Here is a 25721-nt window from a genome sequence, read left to right on the forward strand (position 1 = left end):
TCTCCCCCATCCCCTACTCTTAATCTCTCTCTCCCAACCTGTACTCTCTCTCACACTTCCTCTCTCTCCCATCCCCTACTTTCAACCTCTTTCCCCCATCCCGCACTCTCTCTCCCATCCTATACTCTCTTTGCCACCCCTACTCTTTCTCACTTTCTCTCTCCCATTTTCAATCCCCTACTTTCTCTCTATCTCTCTCTCACATACACATGGCCATTCCCTTATCCCCCCCCACCTAGTTCTCTTATGCAATTTATGTCTTAATAGTAATTATGTTTTAGATAGTGCATGCGCACTATAGCATGTGCGTGCTATAGGGCGCACGAGCTATTGAAAGCTTATTTAAACCCAAGCCTAAGGCTTGGTTTTGCCTTGGAGATCCAGCCCAAAGGTTTGGAGTTTATGAATAGGTCTGAGACGTGTTTTCCAGCAAACATACAAAAAATGATTGGTTTTTCTTACGTGCTCCCCTTTAAGATTCCTCATGGTTGGGTATCGATAAGATCAGGTTACATAGCATTATAGGTCTCTGTGTTAGCTATCTAACCATATAATTTATTTTTAATTTTAACTATTGCAAACCTTTCATCTATAATTTCTTTTGAATGTATGTTCATTTTTTGTCAAAAACCACCATGTATTGTTGAGCTATAGATTTTAGCTCGTTCATCAAATTTTGCAACAACTTAGTTTTTTAGAAACTAGACTCCATTCTACACACTTTGAAAAAAAAATGTTTTGATTTTAGATTATTTTTCAATTATTTCTAGTGGGAGCACATAGATATTTCATGTTTTTGGGATGTGTCTAGTTAAAAAATTCATTTAAAAAAAAATACACATTATTAAATTACCCGAAAAATCTAGGATAAACTACATAGTGTTAAGTAACTTTTGATCGGAGTGATTAAAGAATTTCAAAAAAAAAGTTAAAATTTTAGGGGGGCCACACTTTGTACTTTGTTATATTTTTTTGGAATAAAAAATACCACTTTTTGTGTCCCCCTTTTTAAGGACCTAAATCTAAAACATTTTGAAAAAAAAATAGTAGTTTAGAAACTAAATTTAAAGGACTACAACTTTTGTTTTTTTCATATCTTAAAATTTTGAGCGTAACTATCTTCAAATTCTTGTTGAAGTTCAAAATTTGTAGATTTCAGGAAAAAGGAGTCCACTTATAGCCCTCTTTTGGCACCAAAACTTTGTGCAGTTACCCTGAACCTAGTGCTGATATTTGCAGTGGCACTACCTCAATGCTTAGTTGTTATGTGGTTCCTATGGGAGTCATTGTAGTAGGTAAGTTTATCAAGGTTTGTATTTCCTCTTACTCCTTCTCCATAGGACTCCCCTCCTTGTCCTCTTCAGATCTACCTTGATCAACTATAGTGATCTAAGGGGGTGCACCTTGTATTTGTGTTGTTATGATAGAGGTATCTATCTATCTTATTTGTTTCTTTCCTTGTTGCTCGACAGTTGAAGAATCTGACACTATGGAATCAACCCTACGAGATGTGTCTTATGTTGCTTACTCTTGGGGTTTTTCACTTGTAGCTATTTGAGTATGAGAAGGTGGTTCTTGTGGATTCACCTTCTCCTTTGTTATCTTAGCTATAGCTTTTTGGAGTCCCTCCACACTCACCAAGACTAGATTAGTACACAATTATTCTTGTATTAAAGTCTGGTGAAGGATCTTCTTGAGATCCTCTAGAGTCAGTGTGTTTATGTTTTGACAAGAGGTGTTAGGAACATCTTGCACTACCACTGAGTTTGGAAGTGAGGGTGTTTGGTTTTGACAATTGAGTGTCAACATATAAATTTGGGGATACTGCAAGATTTGGCATAGGAACCAATGGATTTGTAGGAATAGGTATATGGTCCAATGAAAGGCATCGACTGGGACTTCATGCTGGATCTAAAATTTTCCATGGACTACATCAATATCCTAAAATAACTTATCTCAACATATTTTCCTTAATTCCAATTGTACAACCTATTATTGACCCTCACTTTGATTTGTGATTCCAATGATGTCCTTTTCAAGAAAAGAATAATGGTCACTATCAGCACAAGGGTCTGAAGTCAATCTTTTGAGGTGAAGTAATTGTGCAACCGGCTAAACCATTCTTCATAAATCCATGATTTCATGTTTAGCACAAATCTAATCCACATTCAAAACCCCGATCTAATGATATTATGGTGGCTTCTTCCAAGAAAATTGCAAATCAATCTTGGCTATCCCTACCTCTATCTATATTTGAAATTGTGGAATTGTTTACACAAGCCATGATTCTCCTTTCACATACTCCACATTCACATGATTATGGTCTTGGGTAGTAAAAGAAAAATTCAAAAGTTTTTAATCCTCCTCCTCATCCACGGGTTTAGAAGATCAAGGGTGATTTCCAATCTCACAAATATGGGAAATTGGGACCAAAGGGCTATCAACATCAACACAAGATGTAGCCTATTTTTGATATATGTGTTGGTCATCCTCTTGAACTGGAAAATATTGTACATGTAGAGTCAGAGAAGGATCATCCACCTCCAAAAGAGTTAGGTGGATCTATTGGGATGAAGTCAAAGAAAGTGGGTAATATGATTGTGCTTGACCTTACAACTCCTCCCCCTTCTAGGGTCACTAATTCAACAAAGACTCATCAAGTTTAGCAAATAAAAACAATTTAGAGTAAATTTTCATCGGGGTTAAATGATCATCCTCTTCATCCTCTATTGATTACATGACTGATGCATTTATTATAGCATCCAATTCATCTCCTTCATCAAACTACACTTATGGGTAAGTTTAATTGTTTATCTCTCCCATTTTTTTCTCTTAAGGATTGCGAATTCTCTTCCTGGGTTGGGCTTAAAGATATTTTGTACTTTGATTTAGACACCCAATTTTTTGTTGCCATTTATTTCTCCAAGGAGATTAGAGATTTTTTCCACAAGAAGAAAGGTTGGTTTTGTTTGAGGTTTGGACTCTTTACTATGGTTTGGGTATCCAATTTCAAGCCTCAACCTACAGATGTTCACTTCTTCCCTTTTTGGATCTCAATCCTTCTGCTTCCTCTTGAGTGTAGAGATCCAAAAATTATAGAAATCTTTGCTAATAAAATTGGGATTTTCTGAAACATGATCTTAGCCCTTTTGATCACCCTCACTTGGATGTCAAGGTTTGTTTGATTTTTGATGTGAGGAAAAGTATCCCTCTTCAATTCATGATTAAATATCAATGCGACCTATGGAAGAAAACCATTAAGATTTAGGCTGTGGACACTATGCAAAAGTTTCAACATGGATTGATTCATTTTAATTTCCAATGTCAAGATTTGGTGTTTGGTTCCATAGAAATATGCCCTGATTTCAATACTATCCTAGAGTTATGTACCTTCAAACAAGATTCATAGAAGGACCAAAATGTTGTTTTTCCCCTAGTCCCTTATGGAGATCTTTGGAATTTGAATTTTTTGATGATGTCATGCCATCTTTTTTCCCTTTTACTATGGTTAGTTTTGCCTTTCATTCAGAATTTGGCATTTGGTGAAGTTGTATGTTCTTCTTCCCCCTCATTACCAGTTGACTCTTATTTGCCAATTTCTAAAGTACTAAGAGATAAATATCTTCTATTGGGTTCCTCTTCATCCTTGTTTTTTCTATGGGGTGTATCTATTAGTTCTTAATTTGAAAATTTAAAGGCTAAGCAGACAAGTGATCAGATCCTTTCAAAGATTGCTACTTCTATCATTTTTGAAATAACATAGGAAGAGGGAATAATCTTAGATATTCGGAATCTCATTTCAATTGATAACTTGCTTAAAGATTTCCAACTCTAGAATAAACAATGTTCTCTCACCAAGCCTCACACTGATCTAACCTCAACTTTCAAATATTTAGTACAAAGTTTGGATAATGATAAATTTTCATTTCATGAGGATTACTTGGGTTTAGAAGATTGCATTTACAAATAGATTCAAACTAGGCTAGCTTATTTAGACTCCTACATGGATGTTCATCTAGATTAATCTGAGAATATCAATGTCTATTCTATTAAGGAATCTAAGAGTCTCCTTGCAGTTGGATTATTTGATCACCAAAAATGCCTTTTAATTTCCCAATCTCCTTCCCAATGTCAGTAGGTTTGTAAAATGTCTTAATCTAGAGGTAGACCTAAAGAATCTAAGACTAAAATTAAAATTGTAGTAGGTATTCAGACTACCCTAGATAATAGATTTTTTATTACAAAACCAATGACAAGGAGAACAAAAGGTTCTCTTTGTCTTATATGAAGATTAATTATCAGAATGTCAAAGGCATTAATGCCTCTGACAGAAGATGTAGGGTCAAGAAGTTAATTGATTCTATGAATGTAGATATTATTTTATTACAAGAAACAAAGTTATTTGATGATTCATTTGATAAAACACTTTACAAATGGTCTGTGTTCTTCCTTGCATTCCCCTAGGATTGGTGTTTTTGGTGATCTTGTGGTCCTATGGAATCCCCAAACTATTTAGGGTCAACTTATTCAACAACACTTCGATTGGAAAGTTCTTAAGATGTCTCATTTTTACCTTTCCTTCATTATCATTAATGTTTATTGGCCTCCCTCAACTCAAGATAAATTAAAGGTCTAGAATAGTATCACTCATTTGATTCAAACTCATGATATTCATAATGTTATTCTTGGAGGAGATTTTAATATAATTTTGAATTAATCAAAGAAAGTCAGTGGGATCTGCCTACCACTTAAAACCATTCATGACTTCTCTCATTTTGTGGAAAGTAATAATTTAATGGATATCCATCCTACTCATGGATCATTTACCTAGTGAAATAGAAGAGTTGGGTTTGCAAAATTATTGTTCGCTTGGAAAATTTTCTCCTTTTACAAGATTGGAAATTACATAACTTCAATATTCAGTCAGAAATCTTATCTTTTCTAGGTTCAAACCCTTTTACAATATCTATTTCAATTTCTTAGGCTACCAATGGGGTCAACAATCAAGAAAAATCCTCTTTTAAATTTGAGAGGATGTGGCTCTGCCATCCTCACTTCCTTCACTTGGTTAAACAATTGTGGGTTAGTGCACCCTTTGTTCATGGCTCCAAGATGCATCAATTTGGCCACAAATTGAAGCATATCAAGGTACTTATGAAAGATTGGAATCATTATGTTTTTAAGAACATCTTCCAAAGAAATGAGGTTTTTAAAGCATAGTTAAATGATATATACTGTAATATCATTCAAAATGGCATGAATATTGATACATACCTTAAGCAAAAGAGCCTTCAAACTTAATAGAATGAACTATGTAACAAGCAAGAAGAATATTGGAGACAAAAGTCTAGGGAACTATTGCTGCAGAAAGGTGATAAGAATAATAAATATTTTCATGCTCCAGTCAAGAAAAGGAGTGTAGCTAAAAAGGTTTTTCAGATTCAAGATGCTACTTTAGGAATGATTTTAATAAATGAACAACTTATAGGGATGTAGGTGTTAACTTTTTCAAAAATATTCTTGCCCCTAAAGAATATCCAACAACCTTAGATTCTCAAGTGAATAAACTTCTTGAGGCTATTCCCACAATGGTATCTCCATAGAATTCTATGCTTATGGCTCCCTTTTCCATTCATGAAATTCATAACGTTGTCTTCTCATTTCCTCTAGATAAAGTCCAAGGCCAGAATGGGTTTTCAACTCTCTTTTACCAAATATTTGGGGACAACATTGGTTGGGACTTGTTTGTTGCCATTGACGAATCTAGGAAAAATAGATCTATGTTGAAGTATTTCAATACTACCAATATTGGTTTGATCCCTAAATCTATGAAACCTAAAATTTTTGTGGACTTACGAACCATTTCCTTGTACAATATAACATATAAGATTGTCATCATTTCAATCTACTTGTGACTATAACTTCTACTACCAAACATTATATCTCCTAGAACTGGTGGTTTTGTTCCAGGTAGGGAAACTATGGAGGGTTCTTTAGTTTCTCATGAAGTCCTTCATTCTATTAACACTTTCGTACAATCTCCAAATTTTGTGATCAAACTTGATATGATGAAAGCATATGACAAAGTTTGTTGGATTTTCCTCTTCCAAGTTCTTTAGAAAATGGGTTTTTCAAAAACATGGTGTAAATGGATTAAAGCATGTATATCAGGAGCCTCATTCTCAATTACCATTAATGGGAAAGCTTTTGGTTTCTTCTCTTCTACACAAGGTATTAGACAAGGTGATCCATCATCACTAGCTTTATTCATTATTATGGTTGAGTCTTTCAACAAGACAATCAAACATCATTGCTCACTTGGAAAATGGAAGGGTCTATACATACATGGCACTTCTTTATCTGTCACACATTCTTTATTTGTAGATGACACACTTTTATTTGGTAGTTCTCATGTTTTTGAGGCCAAGTAGATTAAGCATGTTTTATAGTTATACTCTGATGTCTTTGGGTAGAAAATTAATTCTCAAAAGTCAAATTCTTTTCTATTCAATACCAACAAATTCATCTCTAACAAAATTGTGAGGGTTTTTGGATTCGTTGAGGACTTTCTACCTACTAATTACCTTGGAATTCCCCTTTTTATGGGGTCCAACAAGGAAATTTATTGGACTTTTGTCATTGATAGAATCAAAAGTAGAATTGTTGCATGCAAAGTTAGATGGCTCTCCTTTTTAGGCATAATTCTTCTCATTAAATGAGTACTTGCAGCTAACCCCAACTACTATCTTGTTGTCCTTAAGGACCCAACTTTTGCCATCCTACAAATTTAAAAGTTGATTAGAGGTTTTCTTTGGATAGGTAATTTGTCAGATGAATTTTTTTTTCTCTTATTTCTCTCTAGAACATGACTCATACTCTAGTTGTTGGGGGTGCAAGTGTTCATGATTTATCAAACAAGAATATTGTATTTGTTGGTTAATTAGCTTGGAAAATGTATACTAAGTCTCACACTACTCGATGCCAAACAATGTAGCAAAAGTATTTCGATAACAATGATCCTTCAAGAATTTTCTCATTGTCGAATACCCCCAAAGGGTCTATGGTGTGGGACTTTTTGGTCTCTTCAAGAGGCATTTTTCTTAAGTATATTACTTGGGAAGTAAATAGCGAAGAAAAAGTTAACCTTTGGAGAGATTCTTGGAATGGTCAACCTCCATCGATTAACTTTCCCAATACAAAACATCTTTATTCTTGGAATGGTCAACCTCCATTGATTAACTTTCCCAATATAAAAAATCTTTGCTCAAATTTAGAGTTTTTTTATAGGGAACACAAGTTCAACATTGCATTTTAGTAGTTTGTCTTTTTTCCAAGAAAGTCTTTTGGAAGGATCTAGATCTTCTTCCTATTTCCTATCAAGATCAACAATATTTTTGTATCATTTTAGATTATAAACATGTTCTTTTATCAAATTCTAAAGATAATTTTTTATGGGCTCTTTCCAAGGATGGTAACTATTCTATTAAAGAAGGATGTCAGCTTATTCAAAGGATTTCTTTAGAAAAGAGTCCTTATGGAGCGTACCTATTCCACTGGAACAATGTAGTTCTTCTAAAAGCTGGTTGCTTTGCATGGCTTGCTATTAAACATAGGATCATTACAAGTGAAATACTTGTAAGATTAAATATTACTTCAAACTTCAAATGTGTGCTATGTAATGACGAATTTGAAACAAGTGATCACCTTTTTGTCAGATGTTCATTCACTTATTAGTGTTGGACATTTCTTTTTTGCAAATTAAGATTCTTTACTCCTATTCAAAATAACATATGGGATGTTTACCAAGCATGGCCAATCATCCACCCTCGCACTCTATTTGCAGAGTTACAAAAGCGTTCCCTGACATTAGTCATTTGCACCATTTGGTGGGAAAGAAATAAGTGGATATTCAGAAAAGAGTTATCTACTATTGATAAGGTTCTTGAAGGTATAGAAAGGTCAATTTCAAAGTAACAAATGTAAGCCTTAGAAAAAGTAAGTTCAATCCTATCATTTCTCAATGGGATTTAAACATTATGCATGAATGGAAATCACTATTTATTCCTATTCATGGTATATTAATTAGTAAATCACAACCTAAAGTTGATCATTCTAGTGTACATTGGTATCCTCCCAATTCAGGATATGTGAACATCAATTTTGATTGTACCTCTAGAGGATATCTAGGTAAATCAGGGTTAGGAGCATGTATTCATGACTGTAATGGAAAATCATTAGCATTTACATCTAGCCCCTTACTAGTGGGCACCAATAATCTTGCAAATGCTCATGCACTATTTGTTGTTTTAGCTCTTGCCAAAAAAAGGTAACTTTTAATATCTGCATATTGAAGTTGACTCACAAGTAATCATTGATGCTTGCATTATAAACTAAAGTACATTCTATCTCAAATTTGGAATTTGTTAGATTGATATCAAGAATTATGTATTTCTCTTACTTTACAAGAGAGAAATCAAGTTGCTGACTACCATTCAAATCTAGGTTTTGATGGCGTTCTAGCTTCATCTTTTTAGTTGTCATCTTTTGTTGATAAATTCAAAGAGTTGCAATTTTTGATCACCTTAGATATTGATAAATATTGGATCTTGATTAAATATAATTGGCTTCGTGTGTCATGATGAATTTGATCTTCTCATAATTAGGATAATGTAAAACTTAGCCATCAAAGCTCCTGCATATTGACACAATAATTTTACTTCAACCAAGTTGCATGGACACATGGTCTACCTCTTTTGTGTATTTTGGTCATTTCAACATTTCATGTTATTACATCTAACAAGCATATTTTTCTTGCATATCCTTTGAGTGTGCTAGTCTTTGTTAGAATTTAATTCACACATGTGTTGTAGTTCACATTCCTCATTTATTTCCATCAAGTCATTAGCTTCTACACTCTTTTCATTATCAGAGGTTTGGTATTGTTCTTCAACATGGAGGCCTACATCAAGTGTGACTTGTGTTCTCAGTTTTATCAATCAATTTTTCTAAAAAATTATCGGATTTGGCTTCAACCAAATATGGACAAATGCTTTCTCACTTTTATGGTAGCAGATTTAGACATGGATGTCATGTTCTTTGTTCACTCACCCTCTATATGGTGGAAGATTAGACACATGATCGGGAAAGATATTCTCTCCCCTCTACTAGGAACTTCCTTATTTTGTGAAATATGCTGTCCATTTTTTGTCAAATGAAATAGATTTGTTGTATTCTATTCCCATTTTGGAGATCCTGGCAGTGGAGATTCTGGAGATCCTCCTGAGTCGAGTGGATATCTTCATATTGGACATGCAAAAGCTCATTTTTTAAACCAATACTTTGCTCAAAGGTATAAAGGGCACTTGATTATATACTTTGATGACACAAACCTTGCTAAAGAAAGCAATGAGTTTGTAGAGAACATATTTAATGAAATTGATATGCTAGGCATTAAAGGAGAAGGACCTACATACACTTCAGATTATTTCCTACAGTTAGTAGAAATGGCTGAGAAATTGATATCTAAGGGGAAGGCATATGTGGATGACACAGCTCGAGAGCAGATGCAGAAAGAGAGAATGGATGGAATTGAGTTCATCAATAGGAATAACTCTATGGAGCAAAATATGTGTCTGTGGAAAGAAATGATTGCTGCTACTACGAGGGGGATGCAATGTTGTCTAAGAGGTAAGCTAGATATGCAAGATGTTAACAAAACATTGTGAGATCCTATTTATTATAGATGCAATCCTATCCACCATCACCATGTTGGATCTAAATACAAGATATATCCAACATATGATTTTTCATGCCCATATGTGGATAGCATTGAAGGTGTGACACATGCTCTCCGATAAAGTGAGTACCATGATAGTAATGAACAATATTCTAGGGTCTTAGAAGACATGGGTTTGTGGAAAGTGCATGTGTGGGATTTTAGCCGTTTGAATTTTGTTTATACTCTCCTGAGCAAGCGAACACTATAGTGGTTTGTAGATAATGAAAAAGTGGAGGGTTGGGACGATCCTCACTTCCCAACAGTGCAAGGAACATTGTGAAGGGGATTGAAAATAGAGGCCTTAAATAAATTTATTCTGTCACAAGTTTAAATGTTGGACTTTTTTTTTGGAACACCTTTTTTGTCACTTAATTTTCTATAGTTTCCATACAGATTCTTATAGCCTATACCAATTAAAATAATAAATCTAAGTTTTCTTTGGCACTTTTGTTTCAAGGAGCATCAAAAAATCAAAAAATCTAAATCTAATGGAGTGGGACAGACTTTGGACAATGAATAAAAAAATCATTGACCTTGTTTGTCCTAGACACACTGCTCTTTTTGAAAATTGTGTTCTTCTATGCTTAACAAATGGGCCTGAAGAACCTTTTGTCAAAATTTTGGCTAGGCATAAAAAGTATGAAGGTATTAGCAAGAAAGAAACTACTTACACAAAACACATTTGGTTGGAGAGTGTTGATGCTGCTCTTGTCTCAGAAGGTGAAGAGGTAACACTGATGGATTTGGGCAATGCCATAATAAAAAGTATTGAGAAGGACTCAAAGGATATTATTGTAGGGCTTCATGGCATGCTCCATCTTGAAGGATCAGCCAAAATAACAAAGCTAAAGCTAACTTGGCTACCAGAGATTTTAGAGCTTGTCAACTTGTCACTTGTTGAAGTTGAGCATTTGATTACTAAAAACAAGGTATATTTTTCACTGACTCAAAACCTTTATGGTCAATAATGGATGAATTTACGTATGTTTCTGTACATTGTGTTGGTATTTTACATTGATGTCCAAATATGACTCTCATTGCAAGCTGTTGATATAGCTTTTAGCAGTCTATTCAAAAAAAGATGTCCAATTTGGCTCTATGTCACATACACACTAGTAGGGGAGCTCTCATAACTATCAATGTTCCAAATTATTTTGTATGGGAAGGTATCCGCAGAACATATATCGGTGAACATTTGAGAATTTATACTTCAAGCAATTATACAAGAGTGTATTCTAATAATATATGAAAGTCCTGAAATTCAAAATTAAAATGCCTGTTTTGTGTGACTTCAAGACATATTCCCACCCTTTCATTCTCTATGAAATAGTCTATAGATTGTTGTTTAGTGGAGAATGAAGAAGTAACCTGGTTCAATTTAATAGCATATTTAATGTGGTTAGAGTTATGTTACCTTGTAAACAGGGCCAAATCCCCCTTCTCCAAGCTTGTTATCATCATGAAAATTTCTAGTTGCAGCCTTTATATTTTCCAAGTTGAGAAAAATTCCATGCTCCTTCTAAATAGTAGAGTACACCTTTGTATCAGGATTCTCTGCTGATTGATGCATGGGAAAAATATTACACATTTTGTATAGAGAAGATTTTATTTTACAAGAAAAAATAAATGGAATTTTTTCCCCCTTATTTCCTTTTTGAGTGAGTAGCTCTTATATAATCAACTAGCCAGAATTTTCATTAACATTTGAAAGAACGATTTACCAAAAAACAATCATCTCAAAAGTACCTTTCCTTAATGCCATAGACTTGAATCTTTTTCTGAATCCAAATAGGCATAGAAATAACGTCAACAAGAAGCCCCCAAGAATACCCAAAACTATACCCAATTCTTTTGAAGACTTGCCTGCATAGGAGATCAATTCAATTGTTTAGTCATAAAAAAAAAAACCTAAACAAAACCCTATTTTGGTCAATTAAAAACATCAAGACATAATTAAAACATCGATGGTTGGAATCAATACTTCATGATAAGTTCTCATTCTCATTAAATCTGAAGATGAATCATGAGTATGACTTGAAACTTCTATTGAATCTTAAAATATGATGTGAAACTTTGATGCTAAAAATGCACATACAAAATGATTCAAAAATATATATACGTTACATTTCAGAGATTGTAAGATGGGAAGGTATCCGCAAAACATATTTTTGATCACTGTTCAGCCATAGCTCTTTTATTAAGTCATGACAAACTCTAAATAAGTCTCTCTATTTGAAGTGGCATCTTGATGTCCAAATGGGTTTCATTCAGGCTGCCAAAGACATTCAAACATGGTTATGATCGAAGAAAAAATATTAAAAGAAAAGGCATAGTTAGATACTCATAGTAGCATTATCAATATTGTTCAAGTCGGATCAATCCTCTGATCTCTGATGTGCCAAACTTTCCAACTATTGCCTTGAGATTAAGCATTCGACAGACCAGATATGAAGCTCGTGTTCAGCATAACGATGTAGAGTGTGCATAAAAATGAAATAGGGTGTGGTCTTTTACATTTTCAAAAAAATATGAAGCTCGTGTTGGTCAAAATTTCAACCATAGGCATGGATTTTTAAAAAAACACATTTTTTCTTGCCTATTCCAACCAATTTGACCCCATTTTAAGAGATGGTAAAAAATTTTGGTCTATAAATGGGGTCAAATGTAATAGTGTGAGGGTAGGCATGGGAGAGAAGGGGTCATTGTGAAGCTAGAGGTGTAGCTAGAGCATGGGGAGATATGGAGGTAGAGGTCAAGCAATAGTGATACTACCACAAACAGGTGTTTCATGAGGTCCTGTGTAGAGGCTAGGAGATGTGGGTGTAGGGAGGTTTTGAGAGATCTAGGGATGTGGAGGTATGAAGGTGAGGGGAGGGATGGGAAGTGGTGTACAACTTGATCAGTGGGATAGTGGTGTTGGGCAGGGTAGGATAGAGCATTTGAAGGCCAGGTTAATTGATGATGTACATTTTATTCAGTGATAAAGGCCATGGGTATAGGTTCCTATTAGAGATCAACATAATTTATAGCCATAGGGAAACAATAGGTGTCATTGAATGCATTGCTACCACCAGAGAGGCCAGGAGGGTACACTAATTTAGAGGCTCAGATGAGTATCATGGAGGCTCAATTGGGTGAGTTGATAAGTATGCTATAGGATTTTATAGTGTCAATGACACTAAGGTCACCACTACCACGACTGCTACTGAGGATAGATGGGGATTTGACTAGTCAAATGACCATAGCCATACATATCTCAATGATGATAGATGCAAATGTTTAGGCTCTACAAGAGGATAGGAGTGCCCCTAGTGAGCAGGGCCCTTCGGATTAGCCACATATAGATGATGTAGGTGATCAGAAGCATGGATGAGTGTATATCATTTGTCATGGCTTTACTTATTATATGTTTTCTTATTGATGAGAACCATTTGATATTCATGCTGATACTTGGTGACCTTTTGATGTTCATGCCATGTTATCATTTGGATGTTTTGTTGATGCAATGTAGTAACCCCGACAGGATATTTGCTTCTTAAACACCAAAAACACTAAAACTTCAAAAGTTTGACATTTCGTCAAACAATTAGCAATCAAACGCTGATACTAGTAAATGGTTCTGATTTGAAGAACTACTAAAATTACCCCAACTGAGGTACAACAATCTGTCAAATGCCAACTTTATTTGCTAAATTAAACAACTTACAAATGCTATAGTTAATTAGATGCACCTGGCAAGAGAGGAATCGATACTGAAATATTGATTGAGACTTTGTTTTACAGTTGCTTCGACTCCATCCATAATTGTTCCTCAAATAATATATATATATATTCCCGTTCCTAAGATGAGACCATCAGGGTGGAAAGAAACAGATGTGTATCCATCCTCTAAGGAAGCATCACTAACCTGTTGTAGGCATGAACTAGTTGCAAGATCATAAAGCACCAGGGTTTGTCCATTGAAGCTGTGACAAAGTAATTATGTGTTGCATGAACAGTGATAGCATTGATCCTCAGCTGAATGGTCTTTCAAGGTATGCCAGCAATTGTAGCTTCCATCTTCATTTCCTTGACATATCCGTACAGTCTTATCTGCAGGAGATCATCACGTGGAACAATCCTTACACTGGTAATCTGGATATGACAAAGCAACCGTTTGCTGTACCCGAACATTGTGGAAAGAATATGGCCCGCTAAGGGGTCAAAAAAATAGCATTACCATCAGCACCACCAGTTGCTATGAAATCCTCCAACGTTGAATCCAAGTCGGGTCGAGCTCTGCCAGTCCTCTTGGAAAAATGTTTGCCGAATATTGACCTCTGCCCGCGTATCCCTCTGTGGATTTATAACAGCCAAGACGCGGATTGGCTTGATCACATCCACCAAATCTCCATTTCGAGGGCTTGCGGAACAATGATCAGATCTGAACCCGCAGTTGTTTCACCGGCCCCATATCATGTGATCTTTACTGGTTTTTAGGATGAGACGAGAAAGTTGTTGAAGACGTTTATTTGCAAGGCTCAGAACCCTCAAATCCAATTTTTTTTTAAAAAACTCCAAATATGAGATTGCCGCTGATGTGGTATTGCGATCCGGCTTGCCCAAAAGAACAGCTTCAGACTTCGACCAAATACGGAAATGCTGCTGAAAGTTTGTCCGCTCCAGTCGCCTTACCTCTGTCTTCTCTTACTCACATCGTTGGTAGGTTAAGCAAGACAAATCGTCTTTGGATGCTAGACAACTCATGGTATTGCCGGCACTGGATGTAAGATGTTATAACTCACAATGATAATGCCGACTGTCCAAGGGAAATGGAATTTGGCCCAAACCTTATATGGAAGTGCTGGACTGTGACCTCCGAATTTTAATCTGGTTCTCCAATGCTTCACGAGAATGATCTCAATGGTATACAACGACGCTTGCAAAAACTAAAATCTTCAAATACCAATCCTTCGAATTTGGCCTTTGGCCACAAATTCTGCCCCGATGAAATGACTAAATGTCACCTCCAATCTGCAATAATTCGGATGATATTTCACACCCTCAAAATCGCGTACCAATTGAGAGTTATCGTTCTCAATGGCCAACTGTGACAATTGCTGAAACCCTAGGTTCCCACAATGCACCTGTGATTAAATCACAACCTGAAAACAAAGAGAGATAATCAACTGCCTTATTCGAATGGAGCCCCGGGGTGCCTATTTATTCTTTTCCCTCCATCCTCTCCAGAGACTTCTAGAACATTTTTGATCTTATCCCTCAAGTGACTTTATTAAATACTCCAAGTAACTTTATTAAATACTAAAGTCACTTTATTAAATACAAGGTCATCTTTTAATATTTATTTATTTAATTAAAATAACTAATTAGTCATCCTTGGACAACCATTAATTAAATTAATTAAATCGAACTGTCACCAGAAAATTGGGGACATGACATGCAATCTGTCTTATATTCATGTTGATTTCATCCTTTTGATATATTGTTCGATCTTTTGCTTTATGAGATATCTGAACTTTTTGATGTTCATATGCGTGCACTTTTTATATCATGGACTCATGCATGCATAAGATGGTATGATATGATGGCTATGATAGTAGTCAATATTGATATCTATGTGAATAATTAATTTAGCATATGGATAGTATGATATGTGGGTAATGAATAAAGTGATTAAATGGCATCTATGAGAAAAATGTGTTAATGAAATGTGTGAAGGAAATGTTAATTAATGAGATGAATGAATGAAGTAAAATGTAATGAATGAAAAATGTAATGTAATAGTGTGAATGTAATGAGATATATGTAAATGAAATGTAATGAAAAAGAAATGTGGTGAAATGAAATTTGATGTAATGCAATGTGGTGTAATAATATGAAATGTAATAAAAGGAGATTTGATGTAATGTCATGTGATGTAATAATATGAAATGTAATGAAATGATATTTGATGTAATTGAAAGTGATAAAATAAACTATGATAAATAAAATATAATGGAAGAAATGTGATAAATAAATATGATGTAAAGAGGGGAAATGAAATGTGTAAATGAACAAAAATATGATGAAATGAAATGTCAAAAAATGAAATGTAATGAAATGAATTTGTAAATGAAATTAAATTTGTAAATGAATGGGAATGTGACAAAATGTAATGGAATGAAAAATGAAATGAAAAGGAAAATGTGATAAAATGTAATGAAATGAAAAAAAATAAAATGAAAGGAAATGAAATGAAAATGAGATAAGACATAATGAAGTGAAATGAAATGAAAATGTGATAAAATGTAATGGAAGGAAATGATAATGAGATGAAATGGAGTGGAAATGTAATAAAATATAATGGGATGGAATGTGATAAAAGGGAAAGAAATAAATTAAATGAACCGAAATGATAGTTGTAAATGAAAGGAAATGTGATAAAATTTAATGGAATGAAATTTGTAAAAATGGAATGAAATGTAATGAAAATGAAATGAAATGGAAATGTGGTAAAATGTAATGGAAGCAAAATGAAATGTAGCAGAAATGTAATGGAATGAAATATGATAAAATGGAATGTAATGGAACATGTAAAGGATATGGGAATATGAGGTGGAAGAAAGTGAAATATGAAAGGAAATGAATGTGATAGAGATGAAAAGGCATGGGATGGGACTCAACCATTGAGATTAAAAAGCCACAAAATGAAACTTCAGACACTAGTAAGAATAGGTGAAGAAGTGAATGTGTAAAACATGATGAATGATATAATGAATTAGTGACAATAATTGTTTGATATTCGAAAGCCACATAATGAAATAGGTGGAATAGATGATAGATGATAATGAAGTCTGATGCAAGATGATAGTGTTGTGATGAGATTGAGTCCACAATAGTAGAATGTTAATCATGCACAAGTATGTTGATTTGGGACCTATTCTTGTATAGCCTTACTAGAATTTTTTAGCCTTTTTGTTGATCACCATTGATGAGACTTGTGTGTGTTATCTTAATTTATGTACCAACCATGTGTTTTCAAGGGACCCAAGATGAAAATGAAAACTAAATAAATGCAACTATCTATCACCTTTTATTTGTAAAGAGATACAAATTAACTGTCATCATAAGAGCATTTAATAAAAAGTGACCAAGTGCAACCACCACTAGCTTAGCTATGGTGATATGAATACTATGTCATGTTGCAAAGTACCAGTAAACACAAAAATGTACATGAAACATATGACAAGTACTGAATTTTTTTTTTTTATAGCCATAGTAAATAAAAATAGCCACGCCAACAATCACATGTCAGATAAAAGACCTCACCTAAGATATCATAGAAAATTGGTTGAGGTATGTGTTGCTTTCTAAATGAGAGGAGGCACTTACAAGTGGACACCAATAATGCATGAAATTAGAGGATCACTGGAGTTGAATAGTAAAAAACCAAAGGCAAATAAAAGAGGATGACTTCATTTTGGTACCTCTAGTCAAGTATACCATTGAGGTACTAGAAGTTCATAATAGTAGGAAAACCATTATTTGTGGACCAAGAGTGCTGACATTTGTGTGTAATAGTGTCAAGTTTGTTCAAATCTTCCTCTAAGCAACTATTCTACAAGTCTAATAAAAAAAAGAAATGTACTAGTCCATTTTGTCTAGTTATTTGAGGCATAAATTAGAGTATATGAGTGTTAGAGTTGAGTTTCAAGTGTACTTGGAATTGGTGTAGTAGGATATAAAGGGCAGATGTGTGTTAAAGCTAGTAAAGAATGAGAATAAATGAGCGATGGCCATAAATAGGAAAATTACATGGAGATGGAATGAACTAAGGCGAAGAGTATAATGTGGCCATTGGGTTTTTTAAGAAGTCTAAGGAAATGTGTAAGTGAAATCATGTCAGGCTCACAAAACCAATCGCAACAGGAGGGTGATGTTAGCCAGGGAAGGTGGATTAGGAAAGGGTGAAAAATGAAGTGTAGTTGATGGACCTCTGGGGAATTGGTGTATCAGTCCAAACTTCAAGCATTATTTCAGGAGTAGGGTGAATCAATTCATGTGGGATAGGTGCTAGCACAACCTAAGGATGTGGGGACCAGGAAAAAAGAAACATCCTTGTCAGCATTAATGATGTTGTTAGGGACTACAACATAACAACCATTGTAGATGGTATTGGATGATGAGCCAATGACGTAAGCAGATAATAGTCTACCTAGGATGATGAAGAGCATGTCAAGAGCATTAGAGGAAGCTAGAGGGATAAAATCTCTTGAAAATTCTATAAGAATGAAAATTCTCCGGGAAAAGCTCTAGGGGGGGTAAGATGTTAATATGGGTGAGGTGATGTGTGAATGATGTTGCTTGATTAGTGTTAGGATTCTAGGCCAAGAGTCAATGGAAGGAGAAGTAAATAATATAAATGTAAAAGAACCATGGCTAGAGTTAGGGGGTGGAGATCAATCATCAAGTGATATGGAAGAATGATGGAGACTGTTGGCCATAGAGAGATTTTAGGCAAAAAATGTAGAACAAGAAGTTGCATTTTTGTTGGTGTTAATGGACAAGGCACAAGAAGATGGAGCACAAATAGAGGCAAGATGGCTCCAAGAATTGGTGAATATGGAGCGGGTGTAGGTGTAATCATTAGATGAAAAACTATAGGTGGAGCAATCACAAGTGTAGGGAAATGATGTGGGGATGTGGGTAGAGTGGTCATGAGCTCAAAGTTTGTAGGAATCTCTAAAGATGGTGCAAGTAGATTTGGAGAGCATGCAAAATGAGCTAGTGTTACTATAGTCAAAGTCTGAGCCATTTAGAGAGGCGATTGAAAAATCAAACTCCCTATCATGAAAGCTATAGGAGTAGTTAGAATTGAGTGAGTCAAAGGTTAGATAGTTGTAGTAGCGATTAGACAAGGCAAAACTAGATGTGGAGCATTAGCAAATGGCAACTGATCAAATATAGTAGGAGTAGGATGTGGCTGAACAAGTGATCACTATAGTAGGGATAAACAAGCTAGTGGAGAATATATTTTTGGATATGCAACAGATGAAAAAGGTACACTAGGAAGTCACTTATTATATGGGACATTATCATTAGGCATTCCCAAATGAGAACTGATAGGAGACACAGTTTTTGGATAGGGAATTTACACAACTATTAAATGTACAATTATGTAGTTGTAGGTTTCTAATTCCTATGGATGCAGTGTGGGTACGTAGAGGATTGATGCTAGGAGCTTCTTCTTCTGGGGTTGGGTCTGAAGAAATGTGATTGATTGGACACCCTATCTTACCACCTTCCTTAAGGAGGCTAGAATAAATAATCTACCAGACACTATTTAAATGTAATGCTGTTGTTGCCATCATAATAGAATAAAAGTTGATGTTTGTGGCAAGAAAAATGACAACTAGTGGTGATGTTAATGTGTTAGATGAACATTGTCATGTTTATTTTTGATATTTTTGGAATGTATTTGGATGTTTTTAGCATTTTGAGGAATATGTGGATATTTTTGGAATTTTTGATGGATATTTGAATTTTTTGGGAGTTTTGCAAATATTTGAATATTTTTGGGATTTTTTGATAGATATGTGAATGTTTTGGGATTTTGGAAAATATTTGGAAAGGTGTCAATATCTGTAAAAGTAGGAACAATACGATCTATAGAGAAAGAAAGACTGTTACTTGTATGTGGGGAACTAAATGTCTGTGTGGGATCTCAATGAATGATGAGTACAAAATTGTGTAACATTTGGAGAGCAGTGGCATTGAAAGTGGAAAAATCAAGAAGTGCTAAACCATGAATTGTAAGGCATAATTTTGTGTATATTGATAGAATTTATGGCCAAGCTTAGGACCAATGTTGGGATTTTTCTCTAAGTGTGTGTCAAGACATATTCTTATGAGGCCTGCAAAAAGAGGTTTGGGGCCTATGAGAGGCATTGATGACCAAAAGAGACCTAGTGGGACCTTGAAAAAAGTGCTTAGGGGTCCAAGAATGACATTTGGGTCTTGAAAAGGAACTTGAGGGCCCAAGAAGGTGTTGAAGGGCCTAAGAAGGCACTTTGTGGTCCTATAAAGACAAAATCAAGCTTTGAAAAAGGCATGTGGGCTTAAAATGCTACTTTAGGGACTTGAAAAGGTGCTTGAGGGGCCTAAAATGGCAAAGTAGGGCCTTGAAAAAGGCACTTAGGGTCTTTGAAAAAGGTGTCTTGTCCTAAAAAGGTGTTCGATGGCCTTGAAAGAGGTGCTTTGTGGGCCTTGAAAAAGGCTCTCGAGGGCCAAAAAAGGTGCCTTGGGGGCCTAAAAGGAGAGGAGGTCGCGATGAGCTCTCAAACTTATGCTTACTTATTTTCTGCCTCCATTAGGTGATCATGAAAGAGTCCAATGGATATCTAGGCCTTCCAGGATAGCATTGATATAATTGTTGAAGGGGTCTAAATCAATCGTGGCCACTACAACATAAATAAGACTAACAATCCATTGGGAATTTTTGTTCTTGACAAGAGGAAAGAAGAGGGGATGCTACCAGAGCCTCTTGCACTATTTGCATTGTGCTAGATTTTTTAAAGCCTAGCAAGATGTTTTAGGACATAACTACGTTGCTTCTTAATGTCATTGAGGCATTCTTTATTATTTTGCTAAAGGTAATAGAGCCATAAAACATGCTTAAAATATTTCAATATTTTTCAATATAATGGGCCACACCATTGATTTCATATAAAATCAGTCAAGGTATGCAAACCTATCCCAAAGGAGCAACAATTATAGAAAGACACCAGTTCGACATGAAATAAATGGATCATCGATTTGAAAAATACATCAATACTGCTTGCATAATTAAATATCCCATTTAAGTTAGAGTGAACCATGTTTGACTAGAATTTTGGGTTGTTGTTATTTTTTGGGATTTTTGGCTATTTTTGGCTATTATTACCCCCTTTTGAAATTTTTAGGTGATTTTTGATAATTTTTGACAATTTTTAATGTTTTTGATAATCTTTTAAAAAAATTGAATGTTTTTAATAATTTTTGACTATTTTTTAATGTTTTCAATAACTTTTGACAAATTTTGGTGAATGTTTTTGATAATTTTTGACAAATTTAGAATGTTTTTGATAAATTTTGACAATATTTGAATGTTTTCTAATAATTTTTGACAAATTTTCAACTAGTGGGAGTGAAATGAGGATGTGAGTGAGATTTCTTAGAATATGGGGATAACCAAGATTGTGTGGAGGCTTAGGGACCTGTATTGGAGATGATGACAATGAAAAGGATCTTTGGGACATCAATTGGATTGAATAAAAGTAAAAAATGGATATTAGGAATTATTGGCCATGGCAGATAGCTGAAATGTGCACTAATTTTCTTGTAATTCATGTCTTTGGTATCTCAATACATAATCTGATTCCATCTTTCTCCTGATCTATTGTGCTTCCCTTTGGTGCTATTATCCTAACTGTCACTACTACTATGAACTATGTTTGATGCCAACAAACCATTGAACTAGAACCTATAAGTGTTTCTCAATTGGGAATGTGTGAAATTAACTCAATTGTGTTGGGTAAGCCACAAATTAGTAAAATTTGTCTTTGAGGAAGTTTCTTGAGTGTTGTCTTGATTATCTTTTTGCATTAAAGGAATTATGTTGTTTAGGGAAGTCCAAAGGTGCCATCTCTTGATCCTTTTGAAACCAAAGGTGGCATTTCTCACTTCTTTTGTACCAATTTTTTTTTTTTTTTTTTGGTATTTTTAGTGTTTTTGATTTTTTTTTAGGTATTTTCAGTGATGAGGTGTTTCTCAAAGCTCTAGACATAAAACCTTTTGAGATGGATGTTGTTGATGGGCTTTGCTAGGTTTATGCCATTATAATTTGAAAGTGTATAAGTACCAATCCCAAAAGATTCTATGATAATGTAGGGACCAATCCAATTGGCCTCTCATTTTCATTTTTTTTCCCAATAGCTTGGTTCTTAGGGTTTTCATAGAGCAATAGGTCACCAAGTTGAAAGACTTGGGGTTTGACTTTTTTATTGTAGTGTCTTAATAACCCATTCTGATATACTTTGAGGTGTTCATGTGCCATACACTAATGTTCTTCTAATAATTCTAGCTATTCTAGATGAGCCACTTTGTAGTCCTCATCTGATAGGACATCACAAAGAGTAACTATCAAGGATGGGATCTCAACCTCCAAAGGAAGGATGGCATAAACCAAGGAGAATGGTGTTGTGCCTATAGGTTTCCTAACACTCATCTTATAGGACCAAAGGCCAATTCAATTATAAATGCCAATCTCTACCAATATCATTGATGGTTCTCTTGAGAATCTTGATAATGGTCTTGTTGGTGACCTGTACTTGACCATTACCTTGAGGATAATAAATTAACAAAGAGTACTGTATAATTTGAAATTTATCACATAATTTGTCAATTATTTGATTTTTAAAGTACAAGCCATTGTCTATGAGAATGCCACGAGGTATTCCAAACTGACAAATGATATGGTTTAGAATGAAGGAAGAGATTTGTTTTCCCATAGAGTTGGTGAGTGGCACCACCTCAACCCACTTGCTGAAGTATTCTATTGTAGTGATAATCCACTTATGTCCATCGAAGGAAGGTGGGTGAATGGCTCTAATCAAATCAAAGTCCCATTGATAAAAAAGTCATGGTGTGGCTAAAGGGTTAAGCTCCTAGGTTTGTGCATGGATGAGGTTACCATGGATTTGACATTCTTTTTAAGTCCTAACATAGTCAATAGAATCCTTTTCCATGGTTAACAAAAAATAACCCATCCTAAGAATCTTCTTTGCTAGTATAATCCACTGGAGTGTGACCCATAGGTCCTTGCATGGACTTCTTGCAGGGAAACTCTCGAATCATCCTTTTCAAGACATCCAAAAAAGGTACTATCAAGACCCTTCCTATATAGTGTATCAACCACCAAAGTGTAGCACAAGGTTTTTTGAATGAATTTATATATTTGGTTACATGAGAGATTGGAGGGGATGGTGTTATCATAGAGGTAAGTGATGATGGAGATATACCAGAGGGAATTAGGAGCATCTAAATGAAAAACAAGAAGGGAATCAAGTTGAGTAAATGCAAGTTGAACCACCTTTTCTACTAAGAACTCATACTGCTCATGTTGTTCTAGTGACTAAGGAGGCTAAGGTGGCTATGGTGTCTATTTCTCTATTCTTATCTCTAAGAATTTGTTCAAAATTAATATGAAAAAAATGTGCCTTAATTGTGTCAACCATATGTTTGTAAGGCAATAAATTTTCATCCTTGGTCTGATATGTGTCAGTAGCTTGATTGATAATCAGTTGGGAATCTCCATTAACTTCTAACACTATTAGTTTCCATTCTAAAGCTATTTTGAAGTGTAAGACCAAGGTTTCATATTTTTCCATGTTGTTGGTGTAGGGGAAAAATAGTTTGTAGGATTTGGAGATGCTAACACCTAGTGGCGTGATTAACAAAATACTGGCACCTAAACTATGGTGTGTGTAAGAAGCATCAAAATAGAACTTCCAAGTCACTAGCTTTGTTTAAAGAATGTGCATATCTAAAAAATCAGCTAAGATAAGATTTGGGCTCTCTATAGGTGCATCTTCTAATTGATCAACAATGGCCTATCCTTTTATTGCTTTCCTATCAACCTACTCAATATCAAACTCACTTAAGGATCCTCACCCACTTGGCCAATCTTCCTAATAATTTTTTTTTGCTAAGAAGATATTTGAGTGGATCAATCTTAGAGATGAGCTTAACCTTATGTGCTAATGGATAATGCTGTAGCATTTGGGAACCAAAAATTATAGCTAAACAAGCCTTTTCAATAAGGTTGTAATTAAGATCATAGTTGACCAGAGTATGACTGATGTAATAAATGACCCTTTCTTTAACTTGGCCATTTTATTGTGCTAAGAGGGCTTTGATCGATTTATCCATTAGGGAAAGGTATTAAAAAAATGGTTTGTGTGATACTGGAGGTACGAACATGGGCAGATTCATCAAGTCTTTTTTAGTAAATCAAAATATTTTTGACACTGATTATCCCATTTAAAAATTATGTCTTTGTGTAATAATTGGGTGAAAGACACACACTTCTTTGCTAACTAGGAAATGAAACAACAGACTGATTGAAACCTTCTTTGGAGAGAATATAGCTGACTTAGGTTCTTTAGAAGTTGGATGTTGACTATGGCCTTTACCTTTTTAGGATCAAGTTTTATCCCTTTGGTTGAGACAATGTATCCTAGAAGCTTTCCAGATTTGATGCCCAAATCACATTTCTTTGAATTTAGCCTAACTTTGAATGCTTCTAGGTTGGTAAATATTTTGTCCTAGATGGAGAGATGTTCTTCTCAAGTATGAGATTTGGAAAGGATATCATCTACATAATCTTCCATAAAGATGTGCATCATGTCATGAAAGATAGTGGTCATGGCCTACTAGTAGGTGGCTCCTATGTTCTTTAGCCCAAAGGGCATCACATTCCAGAAAAATGTTCCCTAGGCACAATTAAAGGTTAGAGCTATTAGATTTCCACAATCCATCAATAAACAAAATTTATTTGTGGGCATTATTGTGTGAATATTTTTTTCATCAACATTTCAGATCATACTGCATGATCCATCATCAAGATGCAAGAGAGTCAAGGAGAACAAAAAATATGGAATGCAGATCTAGGAAGGGAGAAAAAATGGTTGAGGTGATGGGAAGGCGCACCTAGAACTAGGAGGACATGGATAACGAAAAACAAAAGAGAAAAAATATAAGATAAGTGAAAAAAAGACAACACTAAAAAAAAAAAGGAAGAAATAAAAAGTGAGAGTTAATAAACAAGGAGAAAAAAGAAAAATTGGAACAAATATATATATATATATATATATATATGTGTGTGTGTGTGTGTGTGTGTGTGTGTGTGTGTGTGTGTGTGTGTGTGTGTGTGTGTGTGTGTGTGTGTGTGTGTGTGTGTGTGCTTCTTTATTATTTAATAATATATTATTTATTATATGATATATGTGTATATATATATACGCTTATATATAAATTAATAATATATTATTTATTATATGGATATATGTGAATATATGTGTATATATATACACACATATATTATATAATAGTTTATATTTTTATATATTATTTCATGATGTATATATATATATATATATTTTTTTTTTTTCTGAATTTTTTTTCTCCTTGTTTATTAACTCTCACTTTTTGTTTCTTTCTTATATTTTTTCTCTTTTGTTTTTCATTATCCATGTCCTCCTAGTTCTAGGTGCCCCTTCCCATCACCTCAACCTTTTTTTCTCCCTTCCTAGATCTAAATTCCATATTTTTTGTTCTCCTTGACTCTCTTGCATCCTGATGATGGATCATGTAGTTTGATCTGAAACGTTGATGACAAAAATATTCACACAATCATGCCCAGAAATTAATTTTGTTTACAATTAAAGGTTGTTTTCTCTTAGTCTTCTAGTGCTATCCTCATATAGTTATACCACAAAAATCCATTCATGAGTAAGAATATGGAATGGACCACTGTCAGATCTACAATGTTGTAATTGTTGGGAAGGGAGAAATCAACTCTAGGACATGCCTTGTTTACATCCATAAAATAAATACATATGTGTATGCTACCATATTTCTTGGATATCGGCACAATGTTTGATATCCATGATGTATATGCTAAGGGCTAGATGAAGTTGGTGTTGATGAATTTCTCTAATTCTTCTTTGACTAGCAAAGCTATGTGGGGATGCATTTTCCTAAGTTTTTATTTAATAGGCTTGACCTCTGCAGAAGTGTTGAGGTGATGGAGAATTAAAGTTGTGCTTAATCTTGGCATGTCTATGTAAGACCATGAAAATATTGTTTTCCTTTCTTTGAAGAAGATAATTTATGTGCTTCTTTCTTCTATGCTTAAAGACTGAGT

At 34.6% G+C, this 25721-nt stretch overlaps 1 pseudogene; it reads left to right on the top strand.

Annotated features, from left to right (window-relative positions):
* The window catches only part of LOC149566868 (glutamate--tRNA ligase, cytoplasmic-like), a 140909-nt pseudogene extending 126934 nt beyond the window's left edge, over positions 1-13975 (top strand).
* The last annotated feature ends 11746 nt before the right edge of the window (positions 13976-25721 follow it).

This window comes from Cupressus sempervirens, chromosome 3, assembly GCF_028749045.1.
Source record: "Cupressus sempervirens isolate cs-2001-9-10 chromosome 3, ASM2874904v1, whole genome shotgun sequence".
Taxonomy (NCBI): domain Eukaryota; kingdom Viridiplantae; phylum Streptophyta; class Pinopsida; order Cupressales; family Cupressaceae; genus Cupressus; species Cupressus sempervirens.